The sequence below is a fragment of the Ixodes scapularis genome, unplaced genomic scaffold (genome assembly GCF_016920785.2).
Source record: "Ixodes scapularis isolate PalLabHiFi unplaced genomic scaffold, ASM1692078v2 PGA_scaffold18__7_contigs__length_3171195, whole genome shotgun sequence".
Classification (NCBI taxonomy): Eukaryota; Metazoa; Arthropoda; class Arachnida; order Ixodida; family Ixodidae; genus Ixodes; species Ixodes scapularis.
In genome coordinates this window covers 2,239,588-2,260,219 of record NW_024609844.1, presented here as the reverse complement: position 1 = coordinate 2,260,219, position 20,632 = coordinate 2,239,588, and positions in this window count along the sequence as shown.

The window sequence follows — 20,632 nt, the reverse complement described above, 5'->3', positions numbered from 1 at the left end:
CGAACAAACACGCGCATCATAACTGGATATTGAACATCCCGAAAAGGTTGATTGTAAAAAATGCATGTGATCAAAACTTAAAAGCAATACTTCTCTATCAACCACGTACGTCAAAGGTTTCACTTCACCTTTAAACACTCGCTAAATGATTACGTCGGAACAGTCCCACACAAATCGAGCAAGACACAACTGGAAATGATCAAGGAGCATTGTTTAGTTACGTTGCTCCTGCTCTGTAGTGCTCAAAAAGGCAGGCATGACACAAAACCAAGGTTATGGTATATCACCGTCATAGGTTTTGGGAATTACACGTCAACAAAACGGATACAGTGTGTCGGCGAACAAAGTTTTGGAAGGAAAGAGAAATGTCGCAGGCAGTTGGCTGAACTGTGGCCATTCCTCCTTTGATCCGACTAGTTGGTTCCATTAATCTGGAAAAGTCTAAGCCCAAAGGTCTGGCACTGCCAAAGTTGACCTGGATGGTGGCTGGCCCTCCTTCCGCGTCGCTCACATTTGCATTAAAAGCATTTCCGGTTACCTCGGCCTGCAAAGTATAGAAGAATGAGTATTAATAAACAGGCGCCAACACAAATTATTTTACCTGCCATCAGATATCGTCACATTCGATGAGCAAATCTAAAACTGAAGGGTACCAGTGCTGTCAACCGGTCTAGTTGGCTATTCATTACTTGAACAAACTGCGGAGTAAATGATTACGAATTACGACGCAGAAACGAGAAGAAAAAAAGGCAACAAAAAGGGAAAACGCGCATTTGCAGTACAGTTTGATCAAGTCAAGAACTGAAGGCCACTTTCAAAATTAAACGCGGCGTAAATAACAGCACGCTTTGTCAGTACGAGAGTACCTGCACGAAATTTCACTCTGAAGGACACGGAAAAATTAAGTCCCATGGGACTATACCATTTCCAAGTGTGTATGTTTTAGCCAAATACCAACGAGAAATTTTAAATTTCAGCGATAAATGTTTCATTATATATGCAACGTTTAAAAGCAAGGGGGAAGGAAAATGTTAGCAGGTTGCGTCAGTGCTGCACCGCCCCGCGACTGATGCTATCATTAATAAAATGAAATGAAGTGTAGATTAATCAATCAGACTCGCGTTTTGCCAAAAACCAACATAAGCGGGGTTCACTTAGGAAAAATGGGTTTTATCAGAAATACTTGGTTCACGCTCACGAGTTCCTCAGAGACTCGCATTGCTAAAGAGCCCTTTAGATCACCCAGAAGTTGATTACAAAATGTTATAATTTGGTTAATTGATCACTAGTATAAATTGATTACCATTCATCACCAGTATAGTTTTTACAGTCCCTATTGCAAGACAAGTATCTTTTTTCTCATTTCTTCTCACTCAAGACGAGCTTAGAGAGGCATTCCCCTCCGCTTCGTCCCCATTAAAGAGAATCTGAAACACTTGTAGAAAAATATGAGATAAAGGTAAATTCCAGCGTAGTTTTATTCAGTAAATCTGAATATTGCGTTCGTTTCTAGCTCCGAAAATGCAACCAAACGCGAGAAAACACGCAAAGCCTCCGACTAGTCGTAAAGTCATAATAGAATCTTTCGGCCGCGTTTTCAACATGTTCTATCGATCTCCTCTGCAACGCCCTCCCGGACCATTGAGGGAATGGTTCAGGCCGGAAGATGGCGATTATTAGATTTTGTTCAGGCTTGCTTTACCATCTAGGCTACAAGATAACGTCCTTCTTTTCAAAACCAGTTTTTGCGGTCGGTGTTGGTCCATGGTGAGAGCGATAGAATTCTCGGGTGCTGATTGAACGTGATGTCCCAACGTTTTACTGAGCGAGAGTTATCGGCCAATGATATATCTTAAGTGGGTTTCAGAGTTCTTTTGGTGAGAACTACTCATTAACACACGGATGGTGACAGGAGTCTCGCAGTAATATTTGTTCCGAGTGTACATAGGAGAATTTGAGCTCTGTACGGCAGCAGAGCTTGAGATTTGCCGAGGGAGCGCCCGTTGTCGATCGCATCAAACGGGAAGTATAGCAGACCATTTTAGTTTCAGCTTGCGTCTCGTATCACTTCGTCACGGTACTCGCAATTTACCAGAGGGCTGCCTTTATTCCGGTCCGTTAACGGAATAAAGTATTTTCTTGTTTTCTTTTTGTCTGCTAATGACGCTTCGTAGCAGACGAATTCTATTGTTCACTTACGTTAGCAGACTAATCATCTCCTGGCCTTTTCTTAACTCGCTCCGTAAAGTCCAGGTAACACTGCTCGTACACCAAACAAAAGACAGTGTGCAAACACCGTCTGAGACAAGCTTTTTTTTTTTTTTTCGTTCGAAGCACTCATATATGTGCGATTCTAACACGTCTGCGGATAGTCTTGGTAGGCCCAATATGAGAGTACTGAGATAAAGGAACCAATTTTGGCAGTTGACACAGTTGCAACCGCTTACGACCGGAGGGGCTTGTGAACCACCGTCTTCTGACTGCCGATGGCCGGCCGCTTCTCTGTCGGTTATATGTAGTCGCCGATGTTTTAAGCACCTGTGGTTTGTAAGCATGGCAGTAAGAAATGTGTAGATCTTCCATTACATCCGCAAACAATAAACAAAACGCGCACATGGCACACATTGTTTCACAGTTTTAGAAATAAGGCACCACCTCCAGACATGTTGACATAATAAAACAAAAGTAAGACACTATTCAGTCTTCCCGCATTAAGGCATACTTAGAGGGATTATACAGTTTAAATATATAATTGGATGCAAGCCTCCGCTAGGCTTTGAAAAGGAAGAGGGGTGAGGGCGGTTGGTCGGCAAAGTAAGGTAAGAGAGACAATGAAAAGTTCGCGCGCAGCAGGCTCGACTGTTCCCATCTCATTTGATCTGACTCTGTCGCATTTGTGTAAAGACAAAATGTAGCACAAAGGCCTTGCGCCGCCGAAAAGGGACTCGGCTGGTGAACGGCCACCTTTGCAAAGCAGCGAAGTGTCGTTCTCATATGTGTCGAAATTCCTGCCTAGTTTGATCTGCAAGGTTTAGAAAGACGACGATTAATAAACGGTAAAGAACGGAAGGCGACAATACTTGTTTGTACCCTTCACTACTCATATTCAGCAATACTGCAACTGGGTGCCGAATTTGGAAACAGGCATGTCAAATGAGGCATAAAAGAGTACAATTAAGCTTTACACTTGAACAAGATTATTATGCAACTGATCACCCCAAACAGGTCATGTTAAGAGACTTCTCAGCGTGTCGGTAAACGAGATTTACCGTCTATTTCAACCCCTGCTATATTATGCTATGATTGAAATCCTGTTCACGTGAATTTGACATGTTTTATTCTGAAAACGGGATCAGTAAAAAAACTTGGTTAGGGGCTGAGGCGTATGAATGAGGTCTCAGATTAATGAAGGTGCACAGAGTACAGCTGCAGTACATCATTGACCTTACGGGTCTCTGCTCGAAGCGTGGAGCGAAATCTTGCGCTGCAGAATCTCAGAAACGGGCACACCAGTGCTTGGGCCCCACAGGTGCCAAAAAGCCCAATACTCAATATCGTTGCAACGCCCCTTGAAGCTGACAGAGCGGTGCGAGCTACACGTTTGCCGGACCAGACAACCGCCTCCATTTCATCGCCTGACAGCGCCCTCTGCGTGGATATGGCTGGGTGCGCGGGCATGCGACGAAAGATCGACGTTTGAGTGGTCCAACGGGCTCGTAGCTTCCACCACCCTGCCAGCTTTGGCCCTTTGAACCTGCCATAAAAGAAACATTTTAGCGTTCAATCTATTTGGGTAAGTAATTTTGACTGAATAAATTGCTAATTATTGATCTTAAAGGCATAATTTCAAATGCCTCATACAATTGTAACGTGGGAGTATTAAATAGTTCACAATGATGCCGATCAAAACTACAATGGAAACCATTCCTTTAAAACTATTATTAAATATTTTAAGAACTCTGAATTCATTAATTACCCAATTATATTGAACTCTAACAATTTTACTTTGACATAAACCACTACGGCGTCAACCTTTGTTCTGTGCGATGCTTGTTTGTAGGAGCGATTTTGCCCGTTTTTTCGCAAACACCCTCTTTATGTCAAAACAAATATTTTATACATTTTGGAATAGAACTCCAACTGCACCGATTCTGGCGCATCAGGATATAGTGACAACCACTGTACAGTCAGCGTAGATTAAGACATATTTAGATGAATTATGCCTATACAGTGTTTAAATACATGAATATACACAATGGAGTTAATTATGCCTTTAGTAAAACAAATATATATGATCCTTCTACTACAAAAAGGAGTTCAAAAATATAAGGGCCTGACGAATCCCAGTGAAACTAGATGAATACCAAACAAATAGCAATAAAAGTAGGAATATCCTGAATCATCACAACCGTTTTCATGAATGTGAAAAAAAAACACAGAATAATAAAATCATGCAAAAGAAAAACAACATACAAGTATTTCATGTAGCAAGAAGATTGAATGACAGGAACTGACAACGGTCAAAATGAAAAAGGACCAAGAATATTAAGAAATGAAATAGGAAATAACACTGCATTTCTAAATCTTCGAGTCATGTATATTCTGTTGCTGTCCTATGAGTAAAGCATTAGTTTCCAGCTTGGTGTGTTAAATAGTTTGAAATATAATTTTATTTTTACATCTAAAAAATTGTGTTGACCCTTCGCATTACTCGGTTTTTTTTATACTTTCTTAACTTTTGCAACATCCAAGATTTCTGCTATTGAAAGACATTAGTTATTTCATTAATTAGTATATTTATAGTCATGAGTAGGCCGACTTGTAAGGAACATAAGTGACCCTACAGACAACACAGACTCCAGGTGCATCACGCCATTAATGACTTTAAATTAATAAAAAAAGATAAGGCTTCAAATATTTTCTTTTTTTCGTGTACAAAAAGAATCATGGTCGCTTCGTCTAAGGTAAATTCACAATTTAATCTGTGCTTCCAGGATACATAATGGGCCGAAATATTCTCGAACCATTCAAAACCTGCACTGCTCGCAAGTAGAGCTCCTGCTGGTCTATCGCCAAACGAAATGAACACACGTTGGTGCTCAAGTATTTTGTTTAAATCCCCTCCACAACTATGATGCACGTTGCTGTTTCGATCACTTGCGATGTATCTTCCGATGAGTGTGTAAATTGCTATAAGCCGCAAATGCTCTACCGCAGGTCTCGCACTTGAACGGCTTCTCTCCTGTGTGAGTCCTTTCATGAGCCGCCAAACTGCCTTTCTGATTAAACGCCCTGCTGCACGTGTTGCACTTGAACGGCTTCTCTCTGGTGTGAATTTTAACGTGAGATATCAAGTGAAACTTCCACACGAACGTTTTCTTGCTGGCACCGCAACTGAAGGGCCTCTCTCAAGTGTGAGTCCTCTCGTGGATGGCGATACCCGCTGCGGAAGGACATGAGTGAGGACAGAAGTGGCACGGGTGCTTGTCCGGGCTTCGGTGCGTTTGCTGCTTTTGTGGTTTGGCGGGGGGAGAGGTGTCACCCCTCCGGCTATCACGGTCGAAGGTATCCACATTGTCGCCAGAGTATGCTTCGATCAGGTCTGTTGGGATGACAGGACAAAGCAAGAAATGTCGGCGCTGTTTTTGTTGTTCTGAACATGGGAATTTTGAGTACCTAGACGAACATGGTCCAGAATACCTACATCATGCCGGTGCGGCCTAAAGAAGGTATTCATTCATTTGAGATGTTAAAAAGGTTCAATTGTAATGAATGTAAAGGTCTATAGGCGATCGTTTAAGATTCCACTCTGGCAGCCCCATGCTGCGGCAGCTGTGGTGGCTTGTGCGTTCTCCTAACCAAGTGCGGAAGGGAAGTCAAGCCGCCGCGGCTGCTGCTGCACAGTGTTGGCGGTAACGTGTTACAAGTAACGTCGTTACCGGTAGCGCCTTTTTTCTTTCAGTAACGTAGAGACGTATTCATTAGTTTTCTAAATCTACAAAATTTCTAAATTTTTCCCGTCTTTTTCCCACGCAAACATTTCCGCTTTAGAAAAACCCCAACCACTGCCTGTCATGTTAAAGTCGAAACACGCTGTCGCCAAAATAAAACAAAAGCCCCTGTAACAGTCAATTTATAAATAAAAAGTAACGCAAAAGTAACGTGCGTTACTTTCTGTCGGCGACAGTATGACGTTCCTTTATTTCCCAAGTAATGTAGTTCTTTACTTTTTTACGGTAACGGCTACAACACTGCGGCTGCTTACCGCTGCCAGTACGAAGCGCCGGGTGATAGCGTGTTGACATTCATAATGATCGCGACTGTGTTTTACGTGACGCTGGGAGGGTCGTTCACACACCCACAGATTATTAGGTTACACAAAATAGCATTTAATAAGCTCGTGGATTAATCGTTGTGTACCTTAGAAACTTGAAAAATCGCTAAAGTACACAGTAATTATTTTACGAGTGATTTGAAACAGAGAAAAACGCGGTTCCATATCGACAACGATGTGGACATTTGCCAGTCTAGAGCTAAACTTCTAAAGCAGGAATGGCCAGGCTGACCCGGCCTGAGAGCCGCAAACGAAACCCCTAAACTTCCAAGAGCCGCGGGGGGCGAGTGGGGGGGGGGGGGGGGGGGGCAGGCAAACTTTTGTCCAGTGCAGTAAACGAAACTCGAGAAACTTTCAATCAATCCGAATCAAAAGCAGTCCGACTGTAAGTAAGGTAGCAGTAGCACAAGGCTACCAAACTGCAACCTGTCTTTCGATTTAAAACGCGGTCCATTTCACTTTTTGAGGAGGGGGGGGGGGGGGGGGGTGGAGCCGCGAGCCGCACTTTAACACGCGAAAAGCCGCAGCTTGGCCACCCCGGTTCCAAAGCTTCAATCATTTGGAATAGCCTAAAATATTTTGGGCTATTTCATGCGTCGAAAATTATTTATAGCATTTGTGAAAGCTACTCGATCAACCGGAACTGAAGGAAAAAATACAATTTTGTAATATAAATAAACAAGTCAGCATGGTACATTTCTCTGATATCAAATACTATGTATGCGGTATATTTTTTCGGTTTGGTGCAGACCGCTAATTAAAACTTAATGAAGTTTCTACGTGGAGAAAACTTTGTGTGCCACATCAGACTCCTTACGTTTTCCACCTTCTAAAACACCGAGCCTACAAAAAGGTTTTCTATCCGTGTGGGACCGTTCATGAATCTGTGAGGGTGTGCTAAGAGAGTGCGAGGCTGGATGAGTGTTCTCCCGTGTGCGTCTTCTCGTACCTGGTGTTGTTAGTTCCGTGGGCACCATAAGATTGGCGGCAGAAGTCGCACCGCCGTCCGTCCTCCCCTCCTGGTCCATCTTCAATGGTTCCCTCTGCAATTCGGCTCCTTGGAAGGAGAGCTCCACCCCCTTGTCCTCGCAGTCCGTTCCCTGCCATTCGGAGTCGAATGCTGCGTGGGCAAGTTCTGTTAGGAGTGAAGATCAAATTTTGTTTTGTTCCTTTTTTTTATACTATACAAATACAGACGCTCAATCAGAACGAAACTTAAGGAACAAGCAAACATAAACACATCATGCTGATGAAGTAGAGAAATTCAGGGGTTTACAATGATATTGCGGTGTAATTCAAAAAGTAAAATAATATTATCACGATCAAACACCCGCACCATAACTTGATACTGAATACACCGAAAACGTCGACTGTAAAAATGCACGTGAATGAAACATAAAAGCGATCCTTCTCTATTAATACGTGCTTCGAAGGTTTTACTTCACCTTTAAACATACGGTAAAAGATTACTTCGATACAGAACTACATAAATCATGAAAGACACAACTGGGTACGATCAAAGAGCGTGGTTTAGTTACATCGCTCCTGCTCTGTAGTGCTGATAAAAGGCAGGCATGCCACAAAACCAACAACTGCACGGTATATCGCCGCCACAGGTTTTGAGAATTACACGTGAACAAAATGGACATGGTGTGTCGGCGAACAAAGGTAGGGAGGGAATGGAAATGTTGCATGTAGTTTGCTGAGCTGAGGCCACTCCCTATTTTATCCGACTATTCGGTCCCATTTATCTGGGGAAAAATGTAGCCCAAGGTTCTGGCACTGCCGTAGGTTGGTCTGGCTGGTTGCTGGCACTCTTTCCCAGGCAGCGAAGGATCGCTCACGCTTGCTTTAAGAGGATTTCCGGATAGTTCGGCCTGCAAAGTTTAGAAGGATGAGGGTTAATAAACAGTCGCCAACACAAAGTTACTTTACCTGCCCTCAAATATCATCACATTGGATGAGTGCAACTAAAACTGAAGGATACCAGTGCGTGGAATTGGTCCAGTTGGCTATTCATTACTTGATTAAACTGCGCAGTAAATGATTACGAATTACGACGCAGAGACGAGAAAAAAGAAGGCAACAAATGAGAAAATGCGCATTTGCAGTTCAGTTTAATCAAGTAAAAAACTAAAGGCCACTTTCGAGATTAAACAGGGCATGGATAATGACACCATTTATCAGTAGGAGGGTACCTGCAAGACATTTCAATCTGAAGGACGCGAAAAAAAATAAGTCCTATGTGATTATTCCATTTCCAAGTGTGAATGTTTCGGCCAAATAACAGTGACCATTTCTATTTCCACGAGATGTTTCATTATATATGCAGCGTGAAACTGCTAACGAGGAGGAAAATGTTTTCTGGTTCCGTCTGCGCCGCATCCACGCAACTAAAGCCACCATTTATAAAATGATATGCAGTGTAGATTAATCACTCAGCTTTGCATGTTGCCAAAAACATATATAAGCGGGGCCCACTTAGGGAGAACGAGTTTTAGCTGAGATACTTGGTTCACGTTCACGAGTTCCCCATGGAACCGCATTGGTAAAAAGCATTTTAGATCATCCAGAAGTAATTATAAAACGCCATAATTTGGTTAAGGGATCTTCATCATAAATTCATCACCATTCAACACCAGTACAAAATTTACAGTCCTTATTGCAACGCAAATGTTTGTTTTCTCCTTTTTATTTCTTCCAACTCAAGATAGAGGTTGATTTCTGCGTTGTTTGATCCCGTAATTCTAAAGATTTCGTTTGTTTTCCCCGAAGATGTAACTTAACGCGAGAACACACAAAAAACCTCCGACCAGTCGTTACGTCCTAAAAGGATCTTTCGGCCGCCATGCGCGTGTCGCTCGTGAGCAATCGCAGGCTTGCCACTCCCCCGCACTGGCAGCAATCATGAGTTTTTTTTTTCCCCCTATTTAAAAATAGCAAGTCGCGTGCATAACTTCGATAGGCACTGAAGATGCGCGAGAGCGGAGTATCCGGAAACTCCTTTTATGATGGCACGCTCCGGGAAGGAGGGGCTTCAGCGGTACTTTGAAAATTATTTTCTGCTGCCTCCATGCATGAAATTGAAAAATGATTTCAACATTGGGCTTCCTGGAGGGCAAATTAAGACAATTTAACTGTGTTTCCTCAATTACAAAACCGCTACAGCTTCCCTTTGAAGACGTCTTATTTTCAAGACCGCCATAGCTTTACACATTTCGAATCCCTCATTAGTTCATTCGTAGTTTTGTTTATGCATTTTTAACAACTTCTAACTACCTCCTCTGTAAAGTCTTCCCGGACCATGAGGACATGGTTCAGGCTGGAACATGGCTCTTATTACTGATTGTGTTCAGCCCTGTTCCGCCAGCTTTTCAAAACCAACCTTAGAGGTCGTTTTTGGTACCTGGTGAGAGCGATAGCATTCTCGGTTACTGATTGGACATGACGCCTCAGCGTTTTAGCTCTGCGAGAGTTATCGACAAGCGCGAAGTCATGCTACTAGATAATCTCTAGTCTGTTCGCGAGTCCTTTTGGTGACAGCTTCTCACTAACACACTGATGATGACAGGGTTCTCGAGGTATTTAAAGCATTTGTCCCGAGTACTGCATACATAGGAGAACTTGACCTAAATAGGGCAGCAGAGCTGGAAATTTGCAGAGGGAGCGCTTGTTGTCGATCCCATCGAACGGGAAGTATAGCAGACCATTTCAGTTTCAGCTTGCATCCCGTATCACTTCCTCGCGGCACTCGGCTTTTAGCAGACAGCTGCCTTTATTCCGGTCCGTTAACAGAATACGTGAAAGTATTTTCTTGTTCTATTTTTGTCTGCGAATGCCGCTTCGTAGCAGACGAATTCTATTGTTCACTTACGTTAGCAGACTAATCATCTTCCGACGTTTTCTTGACTCGCTCCGTAAAGTCCCGGTAAGACTGCTCGTACAGCAAGCAAAAAGCAGTCTGCAAATACCATTTCAGGCGCGTTTCTTTCTCGTGTCATCTCACATTGGGCCTACCAAAACTGTCTGCTGATGTGTTCAAAGCACCCATACGTGTGTGCTTTGAACAGATCTGCAGATATTTTTCTTAAGACCCAATATGAGAGTACTGTCATAAAGGAACGAATTTCGGCAGTTGACACACTTGTCACTGCCTACGACCGGAGGGGCTTGTGAACCATCTTGTGACTGCTGATGACCGGCCGCAGCGCTGCAGGACATAAGAAGTCGCCAGTGTTTTAAGCATCTGCGGTTGTAAGCATGACAATAAGAAATTAGTATACCTGCCTTTACTTGAGCAAACAATAAAGCAAACACGCAAATAGTGCACGTTGTTTCACCGTTTTAGAAATAAGACACCACTTTCAGAAATTCTACATAATAAACCAAAAGTAAAACACACTATTTAGTTTGTCCGCATTAAGGCATACTTTGAGGGATTATGCAGTTTCAATCAATAAATGTATGAAAGGCTTTGAAAGGGGTGGGAGGGGCCCCGGGGGGGGGGGGGGGGGTGAGGGCGGTAAATAGGCAAAGTGAGGTGAGGCAGACAATGGAAAGTTTACACGCAGCAGGCTCAACTGTAGCCATTTCATTTGATCTGACTCTGTCGCATACGCGTAAAGAAAAAATGTAGCACAAAGACGTTGCACCACCGAAGGGGGACTCGGCTGGTGACAGGCCACCTTTCCAAAGCTGCGAAGTGTCGTTCACATCTGCGTCCAAGTTCCTGCCGAATTCGATCTGCAAGGTTTAGAAAGACGATGGTTAATAAACATGAAGGAACGGAAAGCGACAATACTTGTTTATACCTTTAACTACATATATTCAGCAAACTGAAACTGGGTGCGAAATTAAAAAACAAAACAAAAACAAAGCAAGCATCGCAAATGAGGAATGAAAGAATACAATTAAGATTTACATTTGAATGGGATGAGTAAGCACATATCACCCCAACCAGGTAATATTCAGAGCCAATTTAGAGAATCAGTACACGAGATGCATCGTCCACTTCAACCCCTGCTATACTATGCTGCGATTGAAATTCTGTTCTCGTGAATTTGACACGCCGTATTCCGAAACCACAATGAGTATTAAAACTTGGTTTGGGGCTCAGGTGTATGAAGATGCGACCCATTAGGTCTCAGATTAATGGGGGTGAACGCAGTACAGCTGCATTTGCATCTTCGGGTGTCAGTCGTCCCAGCTCTTCTTCTTAGAAGTTGTTTAGATTCCGATGTCTGTTGTGTGAATCTTCTTTCTTTCGTCATTCTGTACTGCCTTGGTCGATTGTTAAAGAGACACATCATGTATAAGATTAATAAATTGTAGTGTTTTCTAGCTGAGGAACAACCTTAGGTGTCTATATACTTCTGCCGGTTCATAGCTCCAGTCCTGAACAACAAGACAGCAAGACTGAAGAGGCAGCGGTGGCTCCAGAGTAGAATCCCTTAATGTTGCTAGGCGGCCCTCACAGAGTGGTGGCAACACTTGCATCTGCTAACGGAGACGCCACCTTATCTTCCGACGCTACAACCTATTGTGCCGACACTACAACCTATTGTCCCGACCAGCCCTTGCTGAATGATATGAAGATCGACCGTATGCATCAAGTTCCCGTTTCTCAAGAACGGTTCGTCAATCGTGTGGAGTCGTTTGTGGTTGAGGCGCTATAGTCATAAACTAACAGCTGTGATATATTAACAGTGAAACACAAAATAACTAAAACTAACGTAAAAGTAACATTTCTTAGTAATGGCAAGTAAGGACACCGGTATATCGTATTTGCAAAATGGTAATGGAGCTCTGTAACACGTTAGCTTTTTTTCGAGCTAACGAGTAACGATATTTCGTTACTTATTTTCGGTAATGGACACAACACAGCCAGGAAGCCTCTTGCTGTTCAGGCGAAGCCAAAGTCCGATAATAGCACAAGGCTCGCTGGAGCGCGAACGTTATCGCCGGCACGGCCCTTGAGTGACGCAGACAGGCCCGCTCAAAGAAGCGCCACGAGCTGCATGAAGAAGCAAAAGGGATTAGACGATTGCATTGCTAGTACATTCACATGCCCGCTGAAGGGTAAAGGAGAATGCCAGTTGCTTTTAACTTGCGCCAAGAGTGATGTCGATGTTGATGCAGATGATTGAGCCGCCATTGCCGACCTTCTGTTTCTTTACCGAGATGTCGAGTTACTGAAGCGGGCGTTGACGAGCCTTCACAAAGGCCTATGCTGGGAAGAAGGATACAATAGCAGCTAAAGGAGCAATAATTAATTTGCCCTGCTGTGGCAATGATTAAATGAAGCGATCGGAATAAGACAGAACAAAAACGGGAGGTCGGGTGTGGCGGCGAACATCCACAACTGCCTGAAAGCGTATTATAGGGAGTATTCACTGGACGCCATATTTGTGGGTGCTGTTTAGAGCGCATGCCCAGAACGGGCTTACATCAATAGGCTGCTAAGACCGGCACTCTTGATGGTGCGGAATGCACGCTGCAAAAGAACTGTGGAAGCTCGCCATCAGCACGCGCTCAGCATTCGCGCACACAGCTATGGCCGTCAGTGAATACTCTCTACAAGACAATCGAAAGTGCCAGACCATAACTTCCTCTATACTCACAAAGCCTGGCAGTCCGATGACGGAACCATATATAGACCGTTCCATTAGGTTCATAGCAGAGAGGGTAATAGAGAGAAAAAAATGCCCTCCCGATCTCACCGCGTTGTCGTCTCCTCTGCCGAGTGGGCTGTACCCACGGTGTCTGTACCTAGCATCCAGCTGGCGTGCGAACTCTGTTTAAAATTGTGTCATTTTGGAAATTTCAAACGCAGATGCGCAGTGTTTGGTATGCCAGTTATCGTGTAATACTGTGCTAGATAAAAAGACTAACAGCGTCCAATTGCGCTGTTACCTGCGTGCAAATAAAAAAAATAGGGAAAACTGTGTCAGATTGGCCGGTCTCTCCGGCGAAAAGAAAATTCGGTTGCTGTACCTTTTTTACTATACAAAGTTCGTACTGGTGTAGGCCTTTAGCGACCGTCAGTGGAAGTCTGAAATAATAAATAAAAACGTGCTCTCCTGCCGCAATACACGCAGTTGTTGAGGGAAGTACTGCCGGCTGACTCAACTGTTATTTAAGTAACGGAAAAAAGATATGCTTGTTGATCATTTGCCGAAATCGAACAACAAAGAGCTCTAGGCTGTTTTTGGAGTAGCCATAACTATTCTAAGAACCCGAACCACTTCAAAACGGCAGCCACGAGCGAGAGTTCGATGTTCCGTACAGCCCGCCAGTACAGCCCAAAGATGGAGAATGGCAACCTCCCGGTTTGTCGTCTGCTAGCGGAGTCCGGCGCGTGCCCTCTCCTCGTTTTACCCCGCAGAACCCGCTGAATTTCCCGGATGTATGGAGAGGACGCTGCTGTCGAACAAAATGGAATGGGCAGGAGATCGAACTATAGGGGGCGCTCTGACCCGTTTGTTTTCCCCACGCTCGGTGTTTACTCAACACAAGGCCTGTGCACAGGCCAAAAGGCCTTATGGGCATGGCCATGTCATCTTCTACAATAGAGCGCAAGGCACAGTGTAATGTAAAAAATACTAACAATCGACGAAGCGACGTTAAGTGCCGGATCTATCCTCAGAGAATGCAAGCTTGACCCACTTCGGCTTTTGGGCTGAGCTGGGATCGTGCATGCTGCATTGTTCATGCAGGCCGTTGTGGAAACAAAAGAGCTCCTCCTCGCCCTCGCCGGAGAACACAAACTCCAGCCGAACGCTGACGCCGCGTTCGGTTACGTCGGCCGAGCGCTGCGTCATTGTATTTGTTGTCCCCATCCGTGTAGTTGATAAGGTAACCGCTTGGGGCGTCATGGTCTGTCCTCCTCCCCAATAGTGCCCGGTCGCAGATTCGGAGCGCGAGGATATGGTAGCACAGAGCATCAAAGAGTCATTTCTCGGAGAACCTAGACGTCAGCCCAGTTTTTGCAGCGGCGAGGATTTTAAACACACTTCCGGGTCCTTGCGTCTCGCCGCAGAGCCTCGCGTCAGTGACGACAAGCTGCGTTTCGGCATCTCGCCGCAACGGGTCGCCAGTCACCTGGCTCTCCTCTCAACCGTTGTCTACCGCTCCACTGGCAGCCGCTTCTCGTGGCGATCTGCCAGGCTTTGTCAGTATACACCTTTCCAAAAAAGACTCGACCCCAGGGGCCACAAACCGTTTTCGATCCCAGTCACTGAGTTTGAGGCTACTCTCTCACCGGCGTCCCTCCTAACCCTAACCGAGTGGGCTGTGATTTCAATAGGTGCAGCCTGCGTAGGCGCAGTTTCAAACGCTGCTGGTGGCTAAATTCTCGTCTTTTCCCGCTATATTTTGTGTTTTATGGTACATGTATTTTCCCGAGTACATTAAAAAAGCATTGTGCCACATTTAAAAAAACAAAAAAGCAAAAAAAAGCTGTAAACTATTTTTGTTGGGTACGCGCGCGACAGAACGAATGCGACTGGTAGTTATTTTTTATTTTTTTTTCTTAGGATAAGTTTTGACGGCGCCGCGGGATTTGCCGCAAATGAAACGACAAAGCGCTTTGCTGACAAAAATAAATTGCAAAAGAAGAGGGCCGAAAGGCGTGCATTTTTCACGCTCACAAATAACGTGTTTACCGATGGACACGACACACAATTGAGGATGTGTTAACATTCGTACAATATATCGTACGTACCACACGATGCAGCGTTATCCGAAAAGAATTTATATGAGAAAGATCTCAAATCACACAGTCACAGTCAATGACAGTCACATCTTGACGATCGGACGGAATCCGAGACGACTTCGTTTTGGGGCACGTTTTGGGGAGAGCTTTTTTTTTCACAACCGCACCAAGGCAAAGAAACAAACGCGACTGACCTGTTTCTCACCCCGACCCGGACAACTATTTTTGGAGATGACTGAGGATTCTACGCGGATTATCTCTGGGAGGGGGTAGAACAATGTTCGCAAAATCGCGTCGAGGGTCGTTCGGCGTCCTTCACCTCCTTCGCTTCCCGTGAATGTCGAGCAGAAAAGTTTGAACGGCAGGCACTTACCAGCCTTCTTTCTCACAATGGAAGATAGCACAAAAAGGGTACGCAGAACGCATAAAAAAAATTAAGTGGAAACTTTCAAAAGGGGCGAGGAAACGTCAAATACAAAACCGCAAAAATGTAGGCAGAGAACCGCGCTGAGCGGGTCTTCACAGTCCCTGAGAGTGGCAGAAAATTTCTAGCTGATAGAGGGCGCGAGAGTCGCACCAGCCGCATCAGCATCAGCAACATGGCACCGGCCTAGGAGCATTTTTTGGAAAGGTGTATAGAGGAGGCTATGGCCAGACCCATGCCACCATGTCTAGGGTATGTGTCTCTTATCTCTGGGATTAGTCACGTCAGAATATCTGGCACCTCACGCGTTCGTTTCTATCTTTTTTCCTCTTTACATAGGAACGCGTGAAACGCCGTCTCGTGGCTCACGCTCTCTCCGTCTTAGCTTTAACCTGTGCTTCGACGGCATTCGAATTCTTGTAGTTTCATTATATTTTCCTCGTGATCGCGTTCAGCACCAAGAGCAGGCACGCTTTTACTGTGACAGCCTGAGACGCTCAAGTTTGTACTACCCAAAACAAGTTTCTTCAGCCTAAGTTCCGGCGCAGCTGATGGTACAAGCACTGGCATCTGGCCCAGAACAGTGCTTGTACTGCACGAGCTCGCGCGCTTGGCAGGGACACTCAAAGCCCGAAGCTCGCGCGTGTAGCATCGGCTGTGTCAAGACCGCGGTGGTGAAGACTTAAAGGGATGCTGAAACGAAATTTGGATTTCACAAGTTTGGGTAGCATTTTTCTAAAATAACGGTGCGATTGAGTGAGAATCGTGACGTCGAGTTTTCTTTAGAATTCTTGAGGAAGGGAAACGGCCTTGTTTCCTTCTCTCTTCGCGTCCTCATGGAGACAAAACGAGAAGAGTAGGAAACAAGAAAAGCGACGTCACGGGCTTTTTTGGCCTTGTTCAAGCGCGCTTTTCTTTCACAAAAATACGAATACCCGTTGGAGGTACCACTAACGAGTGATGCTCTCGGGTTTGTAGCCCCCCGCCTACGCTTTCGCGTTGTTTTCTGAAATCAAAATTTCGTTTGACCGTCCCTTTAAGCTGAAACGAAGTATATAACTATGGTGCCTGGAACGGGTCTTCACAGTAATATGGATAGGTGGGCTAGTTGGCACATGATTAACTTGTGAAGCGCCTAAAAAACGAGGACACGAGGAAGACGAGACAGGACCAAGAGTCTTCGACTGGTGTGTTGTTAGCGTCCTATTCTGTCCTTACATCAAAAGTGGTCACGAAATGGCAACAAATGACGTCACAGAAGTCGGAGTGTCATGCTGTCAGATGTCGCGATCCTGGCGGTAGGTCGTAGAAATGCTGACGAGAAGCGGCGAGTAGCACAACTAAACGGGAGTGCCGCTGTCGTCATGGCGTCCCGACTTCTGGCTGCCGAAGCTTCCGGGGACTGTTACACCCGACAGCCGTCTGCAGAATAACGGGCGTCTGCTACATCCACCACCGCTCCTGGAACACCGCCAAGATCCTGACCGACGACAGCATGACACTTTATGACGTCACCAGGCGAAAACCGAAGGACCACTTCTTTAAACGCGGTAAACACACCAGCCGGAAACGCGTTTCAGGCGCCATAATATAACTAGTCCACTTTCGCAGCGCCCTCTGGGCAGCGCAGTAGGCCTAAGAAACAATTAATTGATGTCCAGCGCTTGCCCCGTCTATGCCTCTCTAGTCGCTATTTGTGCGCTGTTTTCAGTTCTACCAGAATAAACACTGCCCGAGATTGGTTGAATTTCTTCCTTTTATTTGCAGCATAAGGCCCACAGTGGACACTTCATTAAGCATTTCACGTACCGCGTCAGACCTTTGATTCACCGCAATCTAGAGAACCTAGCATACAAAATGGTTTTAGATCCCTGTGAGATCTTGAGTTTATGTAAAAGCGTTCTAAAAAAAGAGCGTGGCTCGACGGCTTCTCATACCTGGTGTTGTCAGTTCTGTGACCGCAGTTGAATTGAGGGCAGGAGTGGCGCCGGTGTTCGTCATCCGCCCTTGGTGTTTCTCCCACTGTTGCCAGTTTGACCCGGCTCCTGGGAAGGGGAGAACCCTCACCCTGTCCTTGCAACCGGCGGCCTCCTATTCGCCTCTGAAAGCCGCCTGGGCAATCTCTGTTGGAAATGTACAATGGGTTCTTTTTAAATGCCCATCAGGCAACATTGGTGGTCGTCATTTCTTGGGCTCGGAGCGCGTGACTGTATTCGAGTTCACGTCAAACGCTGACGCACCCCTCGCAACTAGTGCCACTCTATATGGCAGCAGCTACGCTGCCATATCGAGTGGCTCTACTCGCAATTAATACACGCTCAGAGCACGTGCTCAAACATTGGCGAACAGCCAAGAATAGACCGATCTCACCAGCCAGTTTGACTACGCCACCGCTGCCGCAGACTCTGCACTATCAACTTTGGGACGAACTCACAAAAGTATCCTCTAACAAATCCTCTTGTTGTGTTCATTGTTGGGATACCCATTGCAGATAAGCCTGTAGGGACAGAACGAGCGGGTTGGTATGGATAGTAAACTTGAGGAAGAAAACGAGAAAGGACGGACAAACACAAACTTCCAACTGGCAACAACATTTAATAACACCAAGAGTTTGCTTATATACAGGAAAAAAGGGGGGGGTGAAAAGGGGGTGGAAAGGAAGAGCACGATGCCGTCAAGGGTGCGTCGTCGCTGTCGGGAACGTCGGGGGAGATAGCTCCGAACTAAGAAATCTTATCTCTTTCCCCGAAAGGGCAATGGAAGGGGAGCCGATGTTGTCCTTGGATCGACACATGGCGAAGGCCTCCAGAATCTCCCGACCATACCTCGAGGGGTGACCCCCGATTCTTGTAGTAGAGGGAAGGACGGCCGAGCAGGAAGTACATTCCGATGCGTGTTTGGCGATCGGGTGGTGAATGACCTCTGAACCGTCGGAGACCGCTTTTTTAACCTCGTTCGCGTGCTCTCTCAGGCGGTCGTTTAAGCAGCGCCCCGTTTGGCCGATGTATCGGGCACCACAGGACATAGGTGTTGAGTAAACACACTCTTTGCGGCAAGGAACGTAACAGGTTTTGTGGTTCTTTTGGCAAGGGGGCGCCGGTCCGGGGCTGTTGACTTTTTTGCAAATAGATGCCAATCTAAACTTACACGAGAAAACCACGTTGGTGTTGAAGCCCTGAGCTATTGATTTCAGTCGATGCGAAATGTTATGAATGTAGGGGATGCACGCGAAGCGGGACCTTGGACGCGGCTTTTTGGATTGAGGCCCTGTGACAAGTCTTTTGATGGTAAGCTCGATCAAGTCGTTTGAGTAACATGCCTTGAGAAGGCGGCCTATCTTATTGGACAGACTAGTTGCGGAAAGGTGGTGACACGACGGAAAGGTGGTGACACGACGTTCACAAAAGAGATCCCTTCATCTGAGGGATTACAGTTCCTTGATCTGAGATTGGTCCCCACCAGTGTCGGGATCTGCTGGTCCAATCAGCAGAGGTCTGCGAAGCCTGTTCTGCCGTTCAGCAGCTCGCACTCAAAAAACGTAAAAACTGGTATTGTCCGAAACCTTATTGCTGCTGCCAAATCCAAGTCGTGTCACCACCTTTCCGCAACTAGTCTGTCCAATAAGATAGGCCGCCTTCTCAAGGCAGGTTACCCAAACGACTTGATCGAGCTTACCATCAAAAGACTTGTCACAGGGCCTCAATCCAAAAAGCCACGTCCAAGGTCCCGCTTCGCGTGCATCCCCTACATTCATAACATTTCGCATCGACTGAAATCAATAGCTCAGGGCAACACCAACGTGGTTTTCTCGTTTAAGTTTAGATTGGCATCTATTTGCAAAAAAGTCAACAGCCCCGGACCGGCACCCCCTTGCCAAAAGAACCACAAAACCTGTTACGTTCCTTGCCGCAAAGAGTGTGTTTACTCAATACCTATGTCCTGTGGTGCCCGATACATCGGCCAAACGGGGCGCTGCTTAAACGACCGCCTGAGAGAGCACGCGAACGAGGTTTTAAAAAAGCCGTCTCCGACGGTTCAGAGGTCATTCACCACTCGATCGCCAAACACGCATCGGAATGTACTTCCTGCTGGGCCGTCCTTCCCTCTACTACAAGAATCGGGGGTCACCCCTCGAGGTATAGTCGGGAGATTCTGGAGGCCTTCGCCATGTGTCGATCCAAGGACAACATCGGCTCCCCTTCCATTGCCCTTTCGGGGAAAGAGATAAGATTTCTCAGTTCGGAGCTATCTCCCCCGACGTTCCCGACAGCGACGACGCACCCTTGACGGCATAGTGCTCCTCCTTTCCACCCCCTTTTCACCCCCCCCCCCTTTTTTCCTGTATATAAGCAAACTCTTGGTGTTATTAAATGTTGTTGCCAGTTGGAAGTTTGTGTTTGTCCGTCCTTTCTCGTTTTCTTCCTCAAGTTTACCAAATAAGCCTCTTGTGGGGGCACCCCCCTGCAGACCTTCAAGAAGCACGATGCAGGCGAAATGCTGGAGCGAGGGAAATGTTGCCTCCTCGCCTTTCCAGCAACTTATCTCTGTCTGTCTGTCTGTCTCTCTCTCTCTCTCTGTGTGTGTGTGTGCTGAAGAAATATATGTTATGGCGTCGTCTCTAAAAACGCAGTAGCCCCAGACCGCAAGTTCGTCGGGTTTTTCGTTCTCCACTTACGAATTTTTTAAAAGAGGCCGCGGCGGAAAGCAGTGCTTTTCACATCCGTCGTGGGTCGGATGTTTCGATCTCTCTGCCGTGGATTTTCAGTCCACATTATATATAACTTTTTTCAAGCACTCTGTGAGTACATTTAAAAGACTTTAATGTCATAAAATAATTTTAGGCGCTTTGCTTTTTTTCTGAAAAAATGACAAAAATGCCCCCTCGGTTAACTTTGACAATTAAATACTGGTGATCTCCTTGAGTTACGTCAATGCTTTTTACGTCTATGCACATCCAAAACACGCTCTTTATATTTATTATAAAATCACTCAGCTGTATAATTCGCTTTGCAGTACGTTTACGTTAATATTATGCTGAAACCAAAAAGTACCGAATTTTAGATCGATTTTCTAGAAAAATTAATTTTTTAGATTTTTATTTTTGTTACAATGTAAATATGACAGTTGTCTACTCGAAAAGCAAGTCGAGAAAGTGTTATTT